Source organism: Phyllostomus hastatus, unplaced genomic scaffold (assembly GCF_019186645.2).
Source record: "Phyllostomus hastatus isolate PE091 unplaced genomic scaffold, TTU_PhHast_1.1 phas_contig_16, whole genome shotgun sequence".
NCBI lineage: Eukaryota > Metazoa > Chordata > Mammalia > Chiroptera > Phyllostomidae > Phyllostomus > Phyllostomus hastatus.
In genome coordinates this window covers 13,408,462-13,425,647 of record NW_025333643.1, presented here as the reverse complement: position 1 = coordinate 13,425,647, position 17,186 = coordinate 13,408,462, and the positions used below count along the sequence as shown (strand labels likewise).

Genomic DNA, 17,186 nt, shown 5'->3' with positions numbered 1-17,186 from the left:
TACAAAATAAGTCCCCAGCAGAGATGCTGATATTGGCAGTGCAAAATCCTTTGGGGAACTCTAAAATGTTCAAGTCAGAGCAGGACACTTAACAGCATCTGCTCACAAGGTCCTTACCCAAATAAGTGAAAACTGGTATTTGAATCTTGGACTCTTGATTCAAAGCCCATGCTTTTAACTGATCCGCACTGAGCTGCCTTTAATTGCAAGTGTAATAGTTGTGAGATACAAACAGGAATGAGACATGGCTATTGCCTTTACAGACCTATCAGGTTTGGATCATCTGTTTTGCAGAAAGCTCAAGGGAAGGCACTGGCATCACTTGGTGTGATATAGAACTCATGGGGCCATTATAAGATGGAATCACATGTATGTGGGCCCCCTTTTTCTCAACATCCTGTGGTGAGGCTTGGGCCAAGCACACCTGGACTCTTCATGCAGCTGTGCTCCAGTACAGTCCTTCACTGTGCTGATCATTGGAGTCATGAGTTCCAGCCCACACCCATTGTTGCACAACTATCTTACCTTAGCAGGGTTAATTCTCCTTTGAGCCTTTCTGATGATTGCCTTCATCCTTGTTGTCTAAGCATCAGGAATAGCTATTTGTTAGGAAAGAAATCAGGGCCCAGGAATGATAAAGAAAATGTATATTTGGAGGCAGTTAACAGTTGGTTATGTGTGTCTGTGTCTTAAAAGATATCATTTATAAGTGATTTGCGTTTATTAAGAGACCTAACATGAGATATTTTGTCTCCAAAAGGATGACATTACTTAGGTTGGTATTGTGGCAAAGCAGGAAAGAAATGAGATAAATCAGTGAGAAAATGCTGCCCTACCTATATTTTTACCTAAGTGTTAGATGTTTTGTTTTAGTTCTGCATCTTTGCAAGCTGGGTGTATTAGTCAGATACTGCTAGGTTATGCCGAGAGAACCTCCAATCTCAGTGGCTTTCTCTCATGAGTTATGTGTGGTTCTGCTCCACTTTGTCTTTATTCTGGGACTCAGGCTGGGGGAGTAGTTCCTTTCTTGGATGAACTTTTCTTATAGTAGAGAAGGGAAAAAGCAATGGTTTACTCATAAGATGGCTGTTACTGCATCTGTTTGGATATGGCATGTCACTTCAGCTTATGTTGCATTTGACAAAACAAGTCACATGGCCAAGCCTGATATCAGTGGGGCAGGCAGGATTCTCCTCCTATGGGAGAGAGACTGTAGGGCATGAGCCAACTAGAGAGGACAGTGAATATTAAGAACAAATGGTGCAATTTATTGCACTGGCTAAAATTTTACTCTTGTGAAAGTTGCTTAGCAAAGTTTTTAAACCAGCTAAACTTTTTAGATTCATTGCAACATGTTTAATATTGTTTTTCCTCTTTTGCTCATAAGGAAGAAACATATTGTACTTAAGGGTCTATGTGTCTTCCTGGGATACATGTAAAATCAACCACATAGCTAGTATTATTTTTTAAATAATTCAATCAATTATACTGCCTTTCAAGACTGATCATTGAAATTAAAGGGAATGTTAGGGCTCAGAACTGAATGGCTTTCATAGTCATGTGAAATTAGTAGAAAACAAAGAGCTAATTATTACCAACTGGATGAACATGCCTTAAGAAAACAACACAGGTGTTTGTAGTTAATATTGATGATGATGAGGGTTGTTGTATTGAGTATTTACTAAGCCTCAGGCTGTGGTAGCAATTAAGCTCTCTCTGACTTACTCATGACTCATCTTATTTTTGTGCAGTATCTGTTGTTATTCCTAAGGCCATTGTTACTTACTGAGGTATTAATACTTAGTAGGCTTGGAGAGGTTTGTTAACTTTCTCAAGGTTAAATAGTAAATAAATGAGAGATTTAGGACTAAAACCCAATGTATGTTTAATCACTTAATCAAGGTTTCTGAAAATTGGATGAGATCCCTTTTAAAGAAAATAATTTCTTGTAGAACCCCAGGGTTGACTCAAATTATTGTTATTGTGATGATACTTTTAATTGTATAAACATAAAGCTGGTAAGGTTTCTTTTTTTAGCTCCTATACCTTTATAAATCCTAACTCAATTTAGAAATTAAGTACACTTAATATTACTAATTCAAATTAACAACATTAATTTAGCCACATTAACTAAATTGCTGTCTGTAACTGGAATACCATGCTGACTATTCTGGGTGGGTTCTTTGGCAGTCAACTGGTCTACCCTGCTGTGTGCCGGGTGGTAATTCAATTTTTCCATCATATCCATGATACTCAGTTTCTGTGAGACTTTTATTAATGCTGAGGAACTTGCTATTCTTATTTTTCAACTGGTGAGAACACCAGTTGAAAAATTTAATTCCCAAGTTCATCTTTTTTTCCTTTCTCACTGACCCATAGTGATTCTTTAGGGTTTAGTTTATTGCTGAAACTCAATGAGAATAGCTGCTGTGATAATCAAGAATATCCTTACAGCCCTGCCTGTGTGACTCAGTCGGTTGGATCATCGTCCCATACACCAAAAGGTTGCAGGTTCAATCCCCTGTCGGGGTGAGTACAGGATGCAACCAATCTGTATTTCTCTCTTATATCAATGTTTTTCTCTCTCTCTCCTTTCTGTCTCTAAAATCAATGAGCATGTTGTCAGGTGAGGATTAAAAAAAGGAATATCTTTGCATTATTTGTTTTCATATTATTGAAACAGAAACAACCTTAAGCTCTTATGATGTTGGTAAATTCTTTAATACACATGACTATGGATCTGCCCTGTCTTCTTCAATTCTTACTCACATTAAAAATTGTTTTTTTTTCCTCTTTAGTACTCCTCTTACTTTCATAGGACCCTACACTCCCAGAGAGGCTCTCATCTATTTCTAGTGTTCACATACCTGGCAGCCTTCATACTAACTAGAGTTCCTCATGTAAACCTGAATAAGAGGGCTGTGGCTCCCTTTTGAAATGGAGGGACTTGGGTCTCTGGAAGGTCAGAAACCATATTACTGATTTATTCTCTAGAAGTTTTTGTTGAATAATTTGAATCGTGTCCCATAATTTCTCTCCTAATATATTTTTTGACTTAGATAAGCTTACCTTTATCTGCACACTGACTAAAAGATTTAACTCAGTTACTTGATGACTTAATACAGTTATTGACTCTCATTCACTATAATTTCAGTTTTTAGAGGGGTTTCTGAGTACCATCCAGCACCCTGAACTTGACCCTTGCTAAAGTCTCATGTGATTCCTCCATGGTGATCAGTTATTTTTAAGATACTCCAGTGTTAGGATATAACATTTATTCTTTATCTTTTTTACAGAATACATAGATAAATGCTTGTCTCTAAAATTTGCACATTTAAACCATTTCCCATTCCTTGCTATTGATTGTGGCCTTTTTTCTTTTGGAACAGCTTATAATCTTTGCCAAAATTCTTCCTTATCCATCTGATTATGCACATATTCTTTTCTAGTAAAAGGCTATTCAGACATAATCCTTACATGTTGATTTTAAATGTAGAAAAATTTTGTGTAATTGGATTTTTAAGGATAAGAGGGTGTTGTTCTCCTACCTTTCTATCATTTTCTCTGACACATCTGTTAGTTGACAGATTGAGAATATTTTAGTGTAAGACCCAGAAATTTCTGAAATTTTTTTGTAAATATAACCAAAGCTTTGCCAACTGACATTTTACATTTGTGGATTAAAGGAAATGTACAGGTATTTTGAAAATTAATCTAAAACCCCTATTTATTTGTTCAGTACAACTCAATCTGTCATATTTATGAAACTATGAGACAATGAGTAATACTGTTATATTAGCATTTTATATTAATTATAACTTTATATAATTTGATATAGCATCTCAAATTATGTTTTATATTTACTGTTTATTGTTTGGGGTTTTGCTATATGTATTTTTAACCTGTATTTGTCTGTGTACTAGATAGTGGCCTGTTCCTTTAACAAACAGTTTTAGGTGTTTTAGGATTTAAATACAATCCTTTAGAATACATTGTTAGAGTTTGAAATTAAAACAATGGAAGTAGGTAATGGAAAGTGCAGTTAACTAGACCTTGGGTATACAGAGTCCTTACCTTGTAGTATGGAATGTAGTCAGCCTCTTCACTCAAGCTCCTTACTATAAAACATAGCCAGGGCAGCTGGACATACCATCATGCTAAATTTGCATGTGGAAAACAGTGATTATAAAACAGTTTGGAGGCACTGAAAGAGAGAGTGGTACTGTGTGGATGAATGTGTCAGAGCTGCAGATAGCTTCTTGGAGAATGATGTGAAAGCATTTTTTAAAATCTCTGCTTTGTCAAGTTGGACTCCTCCCCCACCCCCTGATTTATATCATTGTGACATTTAAAGAAGAAATGGCTTATTATTGAGACTTTCAATATCTATAGATGCATAATATTGTACCCACAGATGATGAGCAAAATGCCCATTTTTCTTTCCAGTTTTAAAAAATAGTTGATGTCTTGAGCACTTTTGAATAGTATGCTGAGTTTGACTCAGGAGTGTTAGACAAGGCAAAATATTGGGCTTAGAGAATTGTAAGACACTTTTGAAGTTCAAAATCACTGTGCTCTGTTCTGGTAGAGTTGGAATTATCAGAGTTAGCTTTGATTGAACATTAGCTGTATGCTGGACATTGTGCTAATTACTTTTCTTCTATCATTTTATGTAATCTTTCAGAAATCATTGTGAAAAATATTGTTACTGTCCCCACTTCATAGATGAGAAAAGTGAGGATGGGAGAAGTGAAGTAATTTGCTTAAGGCTATGCATCAAGAAATTAGAGTATGACTCCAACCAGATGTGATTTTGAGGTCCCCTTTTCCTTTTATAAAACTACTATGTCTCACCTTTCTAGCTGCAATTACAAAATGGTTGCATTAACTGCCATGTAAGTGATTTCAATGATATGATGAAAGTATAATTATATTAAACATGTTTTTTCAAATATTCAGAAACTCCTGTATACCTCCTGTGTACCCTTAGATCTGGGCAGGAAGAATCCTGCCCAGGACCTCAGACTTGTGAGGGCTAAGTCTAGAGGGCCTCATTTGATTGCATGGGGCCAAATGGAGGTGCCCACCAGGAACCTGTGCCTGGCATCCCAGGGCCCTCTCAGGGTACCCACAGGCCTGGGACCTCCCTGCCGAAATGACCATGAGTCATTCTTCCCTGGAAGTTGTCTTCCAGGGCCTGCTTGGGTTTCTTTACCAGGTCTGTTCTCCTTAGAACAAACCACGGTACCAGCGTGTACATCTTTAACCTTCGAATTGCTGAGGGGTACCTAATTGTGAAAGTATAGACAAGATGCCAGCAAACTACTGCCTGTGGGCTGAATCCAGCTAATGTCTGTTTTTTTAAAATAAAGTTTTATTGTAACATAGCCACACTCATTTGGTTACAAACTGTGGCTTCTTTTGTGCTGAAATGGCAGTTGCATTGTTGTGACAGAGACTGCATAGACCACAAAACCTGAAATATTTATTGTCTGGCCTTTTATAGAAGAAGTTTGATGGCCCCTGGTATAAATGGAGCTTGCTTTGTGTGCAGGTTGCAGGGTTTACCTGTTGAGTGGGGGTGGAGGTGAGAGGGCTGTTGGCTGGGGCAGGCCTGCCTTTTGCTACCATGTTTCAGCCAGATTTCTGAAGAGTCCAGGAATTCTGAGTTCAAAATTCAAACCTCAACAACCACATTTTTATGTTTCAAGGTAGAATGATAAAATGTATCTTATTTACCAGTTTCTTGGCTTGATTTATAACTTTAATGATGTATATTCATATGGTATTGGGGTCTCCATTTTGTATTCTTGCCTGGGTCCCACAAATGTTAGGATGAATGTTAAACCTTGGGTTGCAGTGTAGGAGTTAAAGTAGGCAGGAAGGGAGATTCCAACAAATAATTATACAAATTAATATGTAATTATAAGGTGTGGAAGGGCTTTTTGGGTCATATATTGATTCAAAAACCTTGCTCCCAGTTTCATTTGTCCAAGTTAAGACAAAAATACTGGAGCCTGCCTTTCTATATAGCTGGAAGTCCAGGTCTTTTCACTAGGGCTTCCTCCCACCTCTTTCCACTTCTCCCTGTCTCCTCCCTTGACTGTCTACCCCAAGATTCCACTGCTCCTAAGTGAGGGGGATATGGATGTAAATCCCACAACCAAGAATGGGAGATGAGTTCAGTGCAACCAGTCTGCCACATGATTGCATCTTTCTGCCACAAGGTGTAACTGTTGAGGCCAGTTTTCCTCAGACTGAAAGGTGCAGGTGCCTTTCATACTCACCACTGTATGGTTTTATAAGAAAAGGCCAACCAAGCCTCAGTGGCCAGGATCAGCCACAGGTATGCCGTGTGTGGAGTAGCAGATACCATCAGTGCCCCACTCACATCTCTGTATCGGAACATGAGGGCTTTCCCTTGGCCTCCATGCAGTGCAGGCAGGGAGTGCCAGGGGAGCAGTCTCCTGCCAATGATGAATGGAGGTGTAACTGTGAGGCAGATTTTACACTGTCTCTTAGAGCTCTTTCTGCAGGACTGAGCCGAATTGCACACAGCAGAAACCTTCTTAAAATGCATCCTATATAGACTTCCTTTACTTGCTGGTCTTGGTGCCAAATTCTCTTCTTCATTTTTCCTGAGAGTACCTTTTAAGTGAACCACCTGTACCCAGGTCCTTATCTCAGCAACTGCTTGTGGGGTACCGTACTAGGACACATGAACCTCCTTATGAGTTACGGTCTTGTGCACAACATTGTGCTCCATTGCACAGGTTCTTCACAGCATGGTGGTGGTGGTGAGGCTCCAGCCACTTCCTGCCTTGCCCACATGCTTTGTACTTACAAGCTTCTTCATGGTTACTGGGTCACTTGTCTTGAACCCCAATCACTGACCTGGCTTCCCCTTATTTTGAAGTAATTACTTTATTTCTGGGAACTTCAGTCTTTTTAGCAACCATGTTCATCTCCTCCCATAGATCTCTCTAAATCCTGACCATCACGACTAAGGTGTCGGTGACTTCCCTCCCTGCAGGCTCTAGAGTCCTTTGTGCATATTAGTTCCTCCCCTTCATGGTTTCCCATTTTGCAAACCAAGGATCTGAGGGCATCTTTGATCGGGTTGTAGTAGATTTTCTTACACCTTTGTCAAAGGACCCAGGCTACCTAATCACTACTATATTGCCTAAATAAGAGAGCCAGTCAGAAGACCCTTGTAGGGCAGATACAGTCAGATTCTCTTATTAAAAAAATACCATGTCATTCATGTTATGAAATCAGGCATTATGCTTTGAAAGAAAATAGCTGAGAGAGCTGATTTGGGATGGGAGAGACCTTGTAATGTAAAGGGTGTATTGTTGGATGCTGTGATCTGAATGATGACTAGGAATCAGCCCTGCAAAGACAACAGCATGCATGAAGGTTCTGAGACAGGAAGTGACTGGATGCATTGGAGCAACAGAAAGAAGACCTGGCAGAGTCAGTGAAGGAAAGAGCGGCAAAAGAGGAGACTGGAACTATTGGCCAGATCTTGTGGGGCCTATGGCCCTGGGAAAAATTTTGTTCTTTCTTCAAAGAGCACTGAGGAGTATTGAATGGTTTTAAGTGGGTAAGGGGAGATATTTTGTCGTCAGAATTGTTACCTTAAAGTAGTTTGGCTGATGTGTGAGAAATGGAGTGGAGGAGAATTAGAAAAGAAGAGATGCTTTAGGAGGGTATGGGATAGTTTAAGGATATCATGTTGGTGCAATCAGGTGGTGATAGTAGAAGCAGAAACAAGGGAACAGGTTGAGAGAGCTTTGGAGGTATAAATGGTAGGATTTGGTAATGAACTTGAAGTGGGTGGTGAAGAGAATAAATTCTTATTTAAGTTCTTTTGCATGGGTAGAAGGGGTAAACACCAAAATTTAAATGCCTACAGGGGCAAGCATGAAAAAAGTGAATTGGACTGGATGCAAGGTAATAGGAGAGGAGGGACTGTGGCACACTGGAGGGTGCATTCTCTCTCCTGAAGGGGCAGCCACTGGTTGGCTTTCACCAGGCATTGTCACGTGGGGAATCGGGCCTGACATTGTCAGATTTTCAGGTTTTTCAGGAGAAGCCAGATCTGAATTTTAATGTGAAATGTTTGCATCTCTCTATGTTGGCAACTGGATCAAAATTCTAAAGAATACTGGGCTAGTCATAGATAACACATCTGCTGGCAGCATCTGGCTCCTGGTCAGCCATTTCTTGCTTGAGAACCGTTCAAAATCATGTCTTCCTCTAGCAAGTTTTTAGAATTAATTATGGTCTCTGACACAAAATTTTTAAAAAGTTAGGGAGGCCAATAAGGAAAAAAAAGAGGATATTTTAAGTTGGGCTAAATCTTGGGAGATACTGATGATCTCAGTTCACATGGCCTGTCAGCAGGGCTCAGGTGATAAGCTGAGGCTGAGATATGTGGGAATAAACTTAATTTAGAACAGATAGCAGGAAATGCATTTGTCTTAAAATAGAGCATTCCAGACCATGCTAGTCTGCGATACTTGAGGTAACAGGAATCAAGGCTCTCTTCACATTTTTTCCCCCTGAGCTTACAGTTCAAGTGTCCTTAAACCTTTTAAGAGAGTGGATGAGTATATATTTTATTTATGAATCCATATTCAATTAGAGAAAGTATTCTTATAGGTTCATAAAACCATCTTTGATTTTATCTTGCATTTGACCCTCAAATGGAACTTATTCTTGTACTTCTAATTTTAATCATGAGGTGCTTTTAAAGTGAAATGTGTTAGGCAGTTAATTTCTTTGGTGTCATACTCAGCAACACATTTCTGTTTTTATGCACAATTTGGTCTAATTAGTAATTTGTCCTTAGGATTTTTACATCACAAATATGTAAGAAAACAGGTGTTTTTGAGAGTTTATAAGAAACGTCAATGGTTGGGCTTATCTTGGCTTCATAATAATATTTAAAACAATAAGATCTTAAGTTCTACCTTATTTCCTATAGTGCATTTATAGGCATGTGGAAAAGCTTAGAAAATGTTTTCTTGAAGCAGTAATGGGAAATAGCAGACATTATTGTATTATTGATTGCTGAATAAAGTTATCTTTTTGCTTTTTCTCAGGGATTCATTTTACAGAACTAAAAAAAAAATTAGAAGAGACAAGAATTAGGAGATGCTAACCAAAAAAAGCCTGAGTGTCAAAACAAGTACCTAAAATATATCAGGCGACTAAACTCAGCTGGGGCAGGGAGGTGGGTGCTATGCGTGACTCAGGAGAAGAAGTAGGACTCCTAAGACTTAGGACATGACAGCCATGGGGACTCACCTTTGGCTTACCTTGTCAACTGGCCTTTACCTCATCTGTGAAATCAACATCACTCTATGTGCTTTAAGTGTAAAATTTAAGATATATAATGTACTTTAAGGGTAAAAAAAAATAGTAGACCATCTCTGCTCTTAGTAAATTTGGTAGAAGAGAATACTTTTAATAAAGTGTCTGGCCTAGATTGCTAATTAAAATTTACTGATAAGGACCCTGGCTGGCGTAGCTCAGTGGATTGAGCGCGGTCTGGGAACTAAAATGTCCCAGGTTCGATTCCCAGCCAGGGTACATTCCTGGGTTGCAGGCCATAACCCCCAGCAACCACACATTGATGTTTCTCTCTCTCTCTCTCTCTCTCTCTCTCTCTCTCCTCTCTCTCTCCTCCTTTCCTCCCTAAAAATGGATGAATAAAATCTTTAAAAAAAATTTACTGATAAGAAGCAGATATATAGTGGCAAAGAAATTGTTGTTACCATTTAATGTTCTCTTAAGTTCTTATTTGATTTGATAAATTCTGTGGAATTATACGTAATGCCTCTTGTCTGGTGGGACAGCAACCTGTTTCTTCATTTCTTCAACACATGCATGTCGATAACTGACTTGCATTCTTTTTGACATTCTGGCTTCTTTATGGAGTATTTGAAAAATAAATACAGAATTGCATGTATTTCTTGTTCTGGTAGGGCCCCAACTCCAACCAGTCATCGCATTGGTCCCTCTTAGAGGCCCCTACTTCCTTCTTAAAGCTCAATTCTGATTCTTTTGGATCAATTTTATATCTCTGCCCTCAAAGCAGTGGCTAGTTCCTGCAACCACTTTTCCCTCTGTCTGTGTTAGATCTGAGATGAAGAAACTCTATTCTCATGGGTACACTTTCCACAGACAGAAACTGTATCTGTTTTAATTACTGCTTTATCTCTAGCATTCAACACTGGGAATTAGGCTGATGCTTAAAAAATTACTAAATACATTAGTGTGAATGTTTAGTGAAATGTTTTCAGGTATTCTGAAGGGGAAAAGGTTCTTTTGTGAAATAGATTTAGAAAAAGCTACATTGTATACTCAATTTTGGAATAGTCATTATACACATTAGTGTCTTGAAGTCTCTGAGACATCTTGGTATAAAATCAAAACCCTGTTAGCCTCTTTTATTTGAACATTGTCCAAACTATTGGGGAAGCACTGGCCTAAAGCAGAGCTGGTGTAGAACAGGATTGGTATTACTTGTTAATATGTATTTACTGAATATACAGAGCTGTGATCCTGAGTTGAGTAATTCTGGGATTTTTAGTAGCTTCAAAAGATGGTAGCTTCCAGGATATGTTGAGAGTAAAGAGTAAAGGCAGGGGAGGAAAAATAGCCAATGGTAAGGGTGTGAGTATAAATTATTTCAACATTTCTGGAGGGAATTTTGATAGTGGGAATCAAGAACCTTTAAATTTCCATGTTGTAATTTTACTTCTAGAATTTTATCTTGGTGAAGTAATAAGATATGTATACGGAGTTTTATCAATCAAAATATTAAGTATGATATTTCCAATAAAAATAACCTAAGTGTCCTGTAGATGGTCAGTAAATAATTAGAAAACCATTCAATGAAACATTGTGACTATTTCAGTTTTTTTGCTGTGTAACAGCAACAACCAAAAGACCCCTAACTCAGGAGGCTTTAAACAATAATTTATATCCCATCACTGTGGGTTGATTGGGCAGTCCTCCTGCCACACAGAGTTGGCAGGCACTCAGACAGCTGATTTTACAGGGCAGCGAGGCTGAGCTGGAAGCTGCTCATTGGCTTGTCTCAGTAGGCTGTGTCTTGGTCCTTGCTATTAGCTGGGATACTTTGGTTCTCCTTGTCATGATCTCTCTTTCTGTGTAGCATCTCACCTTCTAGAACCTTTCTGTGTGGCTTCTCTTTCCGGTAGAATAGCTTGGGCCTTACATCTCTGTGTATTAAGAGAAAAAAAACAGAAGCTGAGGCCTAGAGTTGGAACAGTGTCACTTTTGCAGCATCTTTCAGTCAATGGAGTCACAAACTCTGCCCAGGTTCCAATAGAGGTAAAGAGAATCCATTTCTTGATGGAAGGAGAGACAAATGTATACAGGAAGGGAAAGAATGTTGATGGCCATCTTTGCAGACTCATGGTGGACATTAAAATCATGTTATATAAAACTATTTTATGTCATTAATGTTAAGTGGAAAAGGGAGATGACATTAAGAATAAAACCATTGAGGAAAAAGGAGAGTAAATGACATGTAGAATGTAATACTAATATAATATAGTTTAAATGTATATGTGTAAATATATATATATACATTTATGCACTGTATAAGGAGGAGCTGGAAGGAGCTGGAAGCCACAACATCAACTTGTTAACAGAGGTTATGAGTGACAAAATTGAGACTGTTTTAATTTTCTTCTGTATACATATCTATATTCAAATTTTTTTTTAGCCCTGGCTGGCATGGCTCAATTGGTTGGATGTTGTCCCATAAACTGAAAGGTCACTGTTTGATTCCTGATCAGGGTACATGCCAATTGTGGGCTCAGTCCCCTGTCAGGTGCATGCAAGAGGCAACTGATCAATGTTTCTCTTTCACATCGATATTGCTCTTCCTTTCTCCTACCTTCCCCTCTTTCTAAAATAAATAAACAAATTAATTAATTAACCATTTTCTCTTAAAAACTTTTCCTGCTATCATCTCCTAGTTGTTTTAGCAATTAAGAAACTGATCTTCCTTTAGGCCAATAAAAACCTGTTGACAAATTTCAAAGATTAGACGATATGTGTTCTATAATCCCAGTGCCATAAAATCAAAACTACAAAGTTTTATTTAAAAACTTTTATTGAACTTGACATTTAAATATATCCTTCTGAATAATTCCTGGGATATAAAAAATTTCAAAAGAAAGGCAGTTATTTATAAATGACAAGAGTTCTATACATACAGTCCTGGAATATGCAGTCAACATGTATAATCTTACAAGTATTAATCAGATAATATGATTGAAGATAAATGAACATTTAATGCAAAAAAGACCAGTAACTAAGCACAAAGGAAGTACAACTTATTATCAAGGATAAAATGATACTGATGAGGATACAACTGGAGGCAATTTAAAAAATTTTAAGGAAAGGTTTACAAAGCAAGACCAATAAGCCTGAAAAACGTAGATGGAATGGACTGTTTCTGAAGAAATGTTTTTTGACCTTTGACACAAATTGGTAGTTCACCTGAATAAGATTAGTAAGCAAAGTAAAAAATGAAAAGATAATCAACAACTAAGCCCACTCAGTTTATGGGTGTGTCGTCTCAAACACTGTAGGCATGGAGAAGTCTCATTATATGTCCACTGTGTCAGAATATGTGAAACACTGAAAGCTTCTCAATCCATAAACCTGATGTTAAACATAGAAAAGGAGAACCCAAGGAAATCATGGGTTATTGTCAACATGTGTTGTTCTTTAAATAAAGAAACATAGTTACAAACAATCTAATATATCTATGCATATCATATATTACAAGTGGGCTATATGTATGTATGTTTCCAAAAGGAGCAAATCCACATTTTGTTTGTTGGTTGTTGCAATTCTCCAAAGCCTAGGCCAGCTGTGCTTCCAATTTTCTCTGTCTTCTTAGATAGGAAGACAACTTTATAAGTGGTGGCCCAGGTGGACCTAGATTCATTCCTAGATTCTAAGCACAAGACAAATTAATTAACTTGGCTGTTTGAATTCTAGAAGGGAAAAAAAAGAAATTATTTTCTTAAGTTCATAGTGATAAAAACCTACATTAAGAGAAAAGGAAAGATCTCAATCTAACTTTATATCTCAAAGAACAAGGAAAGGAAGAACGAGCTAAGCCCAGAGTTAGTAGAAGAAAGAAAATAACAAAGTTTGGAGTAGAATAAATGAAATAGAGAGTAAAAAGATAATATAAAAGATAGACATACATTTAAAATGAAAAGAGAAAGTGAAAACCACTTGGACTCACACCACTGTTAACATTTTGATGTGTGTTGTTTCCGTCTCCTGCCAGTTAGTGTGTATGTGTCTCACAAGAAGAGAGTGAGTGAATCACAACATTCTGTAGTCGGTTCTCTGCCCACCCCGACTACTAGTATGTCATGAACATCTTGTCATCTCATTAAATATTCATATAGTGGTCACATTATTTCACTCTCTCATCATTTATGTAAACTGAATTCTGATGGTTAGAACTATTGATTTACCTTTTTAAATAAAACAGGTTATTCATGCAAATTAGATACAAAATGATTTTTGTGTATTTATCAAGTAAAACAGGATTAAGCTCTTAGCAATATAAACATTTGAAACTAAGTTCTTTAGTTAGAGACAGATATATAATTCTTTGTAGGGACTTTTTAGGGAAAGGAAAAGCCTTTATGGAAAATATTTGTTCATACTCTATGTGAGGACTTTTTAGAGTAAAAGTGACAAATACTCCAACTATAATTGAATGTGGCAAAAGAGGAAATTTATGGGTTTTATATTAAAACAGATATATCATTTATCTGCTGCCCTAGTAATGCTTCAAAACAGCCAACCACAAAATATCAGTGACATATTGGGAAATATGTATTTATTTAGTCCATGAGTATACAGAATTCAGTATACGGCTCTCAGCTGGACTTGATCATGCATCTGTGATCAGCTGTTGGTTGGCTAGGCACCTCTGCTGGTCTTGGATGGGCTTGCTCAAACGTCTTGGGGTTGGCTACTATCTAGGACACCCTGACTCTGTTTTATATTCTTATTTCCCAGCAGGCTAGACTGGGCATGATCTAATTCCTATGTAAGAAAAAATTGAGCAAGAAAATAAATACACTCCCTGGACAGTGTGACTAAGTGGTTTGGAGCATCATGCAGGGTAGTCCAAACTTTTGGCATCTCGGTGCCTCACTGGAAGAAGCAGAGTTGTCTTGGGCTATACATTAAATACAATGTGACACATAATAACGAAAAATAATGTTGTAAAGTTTTAAGTAAATTTACGATTTTGTGTTGGGTGCATTCACAGCCATCCTGGGCTGCATGCAGCCCACAGGCCACAGGTTGGACACCCCTGCATGGAAGGGTTGTGGGTTTGATTCCTGGTCAGGGTGCATACCTAGTTTGTGGGTTTGATACCCAGTCTGATTGTGTGTGATCCCTGGTCTGGGCACCAATCAATTCTTCTGTCTCGCATTGATGTTACTCTCTCTCCCTTCTTCTCTCTAAAAATAATGAAAAAATGTCTTCAGGCAAGTATAACAAAAAGTAAATACTCAAGTGCTATTTCAGGCCTCCTATTGCTTCACATTTGTTTTCTTCTTATTGGCCAAAGGGAGTCATATGACAGAACTAGGGTCAGATTGTGAGGGCACTGACAAGGAGGCAGATACAGGAAGGAGTAAAGAATTAGAGCCATTAATGCAGTCATTCTACCTGCCATATGTAACTAAAATGGCCTATGGATAGATGTACCTTCAGTGGCTGCTGGTTCCAGGGTATTGAGTGATGTCACTTGGTTTGATTTCACACTATTAAAAGTTTGGCTCTGAGTTCTTTTGCATTATCTCCACTCTCAGGGAAGCCCTTTTTACATCGTAGTACTCAGACCCACCATTTCTTTTTTAATTATATTTTATTGATTATGGTCTATGGCCATACCACCCTGAATGCACCTGATCTCATCTGATTATGCTATTACAGTTGTCCTAATTTTCCCCCCTGTGCCTCCTTCCACCCAGCACCACCAAGTCCCTCAAGCAATACCCACACCAATGTTCATATCCACAGGTCATGTGTAAGTTCTTTGGCTACTCTATTTCTTATACTGTACTTTACACCCCCATGGCTACTCTGTAACTTCCTATCAGCACTTCTTAATCCTCTCACCTCTTCACCCATTCTCCTACAACCCCTCTCCCATCTGTCAACCATCAAAATGCTCTCTGTATCCATGATTCTGTCTCTGTTTTTCTTGTTTGCTTAGTTTGGTTTGTGGATTCAATTTTTAATATTTATTGCCATTTTATTGTTCATAGTTTTGATCTACTTTTTCTTAAATAAGTCCCATTAACATTTCAATAATAATGGTTTGGTGATGAGGATCTCCTTTGTTTTTTTCTGGTCTGGGAACTCTTTGTCTGTTCTTTGATTCTAAATGATAGCTTTGCTGGGTAGAGCAATCTTGGCTATAGGACCCCTGTTTTTCATGACTTTGAATATTTCTTGCTCATCCCATCTAGCCTGCAAAATTTCTCTTGAGAAATCAGCTGACAGTGTTATGGGAACTACCTGTAGGTAGCTAACTGCTTTTTTCTTGCTGCCTTTAAGACTATCTCTTTATCTTTAACCTTTGGTGTTTTAATTATGATTATGTCCTGGAGTGGGCCTCTTTGCATCCATTTTGTTTAGAACTCTCTGTGCTTCCTGGACTTGCCTGTCCATTTCCTTCACCAAATTAGGGAAGTTTTCTTTTATTATTTTTTTCAAATGGATTTCCAATTTCTTCTTCTTTTTCTTCTTTTGGTACCCCAGTGATGCAAATGTTGGAATGCTTGAAGTTGTCCCAGAGGCTGCTTACACTATCCTCATTTTTGGGGATCCTTTTTTCCCCTTATTCTGATTGGTTGTTTTTTGTATCCTTATGTTCCAAATCATTGATTTGATTCTCAGCTTCATTCTCTCTACTGTTGTTTCTCTGTAAATTGTTCTTTATTTCAATTAGCGTATCCTTCATTCTGACTGGATCATTTTTATGCTGCTGAGGTCCTTACTAAGTTCCTTGAGCATCCTTATAACCAGTGTTTTGAACTCTGTATCTGATAGGTTGCTTATCTCCATTTCATTTAGCTCTTTTTCTGGAATTTTGGTCTGTTCTTTCATTTGGGCCATGTTTCTTTGTCTCCTCATTTTGGTAGCCTCCCTGTGTTTTTTTCTATGTCTTAGGTAGAGCTGCTTTGACTCCATGCCTTGGTAGTGTGACCTAATGCAGTAGGTGTCCTGTAGGGTACAGTGGCACAGCCTTCCCTATCATTCAAGCTGGGTACTTGAGGTACACCTTTTGTGTGGGCTGAGTACACCCTCCTCTTATAGTTGAGTGTTGGTTGCTATTGGCAGATCAATGGGAGGGATTTACCCAGGCCAGTGAGCTGCAAGGATTGGCTATGACCACTTACCTCCAACCTCTGCCCTTTGTGGAGGATCAGCTGTGCAGGGGTAGGGTGATGGTACTCCAGTATGGTCTGTAACTGTCCACTGAGTGCATTGGCCCTGCAGTTTCCTGGGTGGTGCAGACCCTCACCTGTGTTTTTCCTGGGGCTACCATCACTGAGCCATAATGCAATCTGAGATGGCTGCTACTTGTGCTGGGCTTGGAGATTTCCAGGTAAAGCCAAGCTGTGAATTTTGGCTGGCTATTGCTAGTGCCCAGCCTGGGGCCCACTGAGGCCAGCTGTTGCTTGTTTGAGAGGATTTAGTAAGTTGTGAAGCATGAGCCAAGACAAGCCATTCATATAGAAAAGCAGCTTGGATGGGCCCCTAAGTTGCATGGGGAGGAGTAACCTCAGTTTGGCCCTGTCTAGAATCTGTGCCCTTACTATCTTAAAGATGAAAAAAAGAGAGTATACCAAGCACACCATAATAAGAAAAGCAGGAGGCCATGATGTACCCTTATGAAGGCCATTTGGATACTAGCATTAATGGGATAAGCCCTGCTACATAAATTTGTCCCAATATACAGGAGCTTCTACTATTTTCTCTAGGAGTTATAGGAACAGGGACTCTAACATGGTGCACTGTTCTCCTGTCCCATTTCTGTACAGGTGTGGAATAGTTAATGTGAATATTTAGGTCAGAAAAAA

General features: G+C 38.4%; 1 protein-coding gene across 4 annotated transcripts in view; it reads left to right on the top strand.

The window, feature by feature from the left end:
• The window catches only part of ERC2 (ELKS/RAB6-interacting/CAST family member 2), a 943,617-nt gene that overhangs the window by 13,014 nt on the left and 913,417 nt on the right, over positions 1-17,186 (top strand). The window lies entirely within an intron of this gene.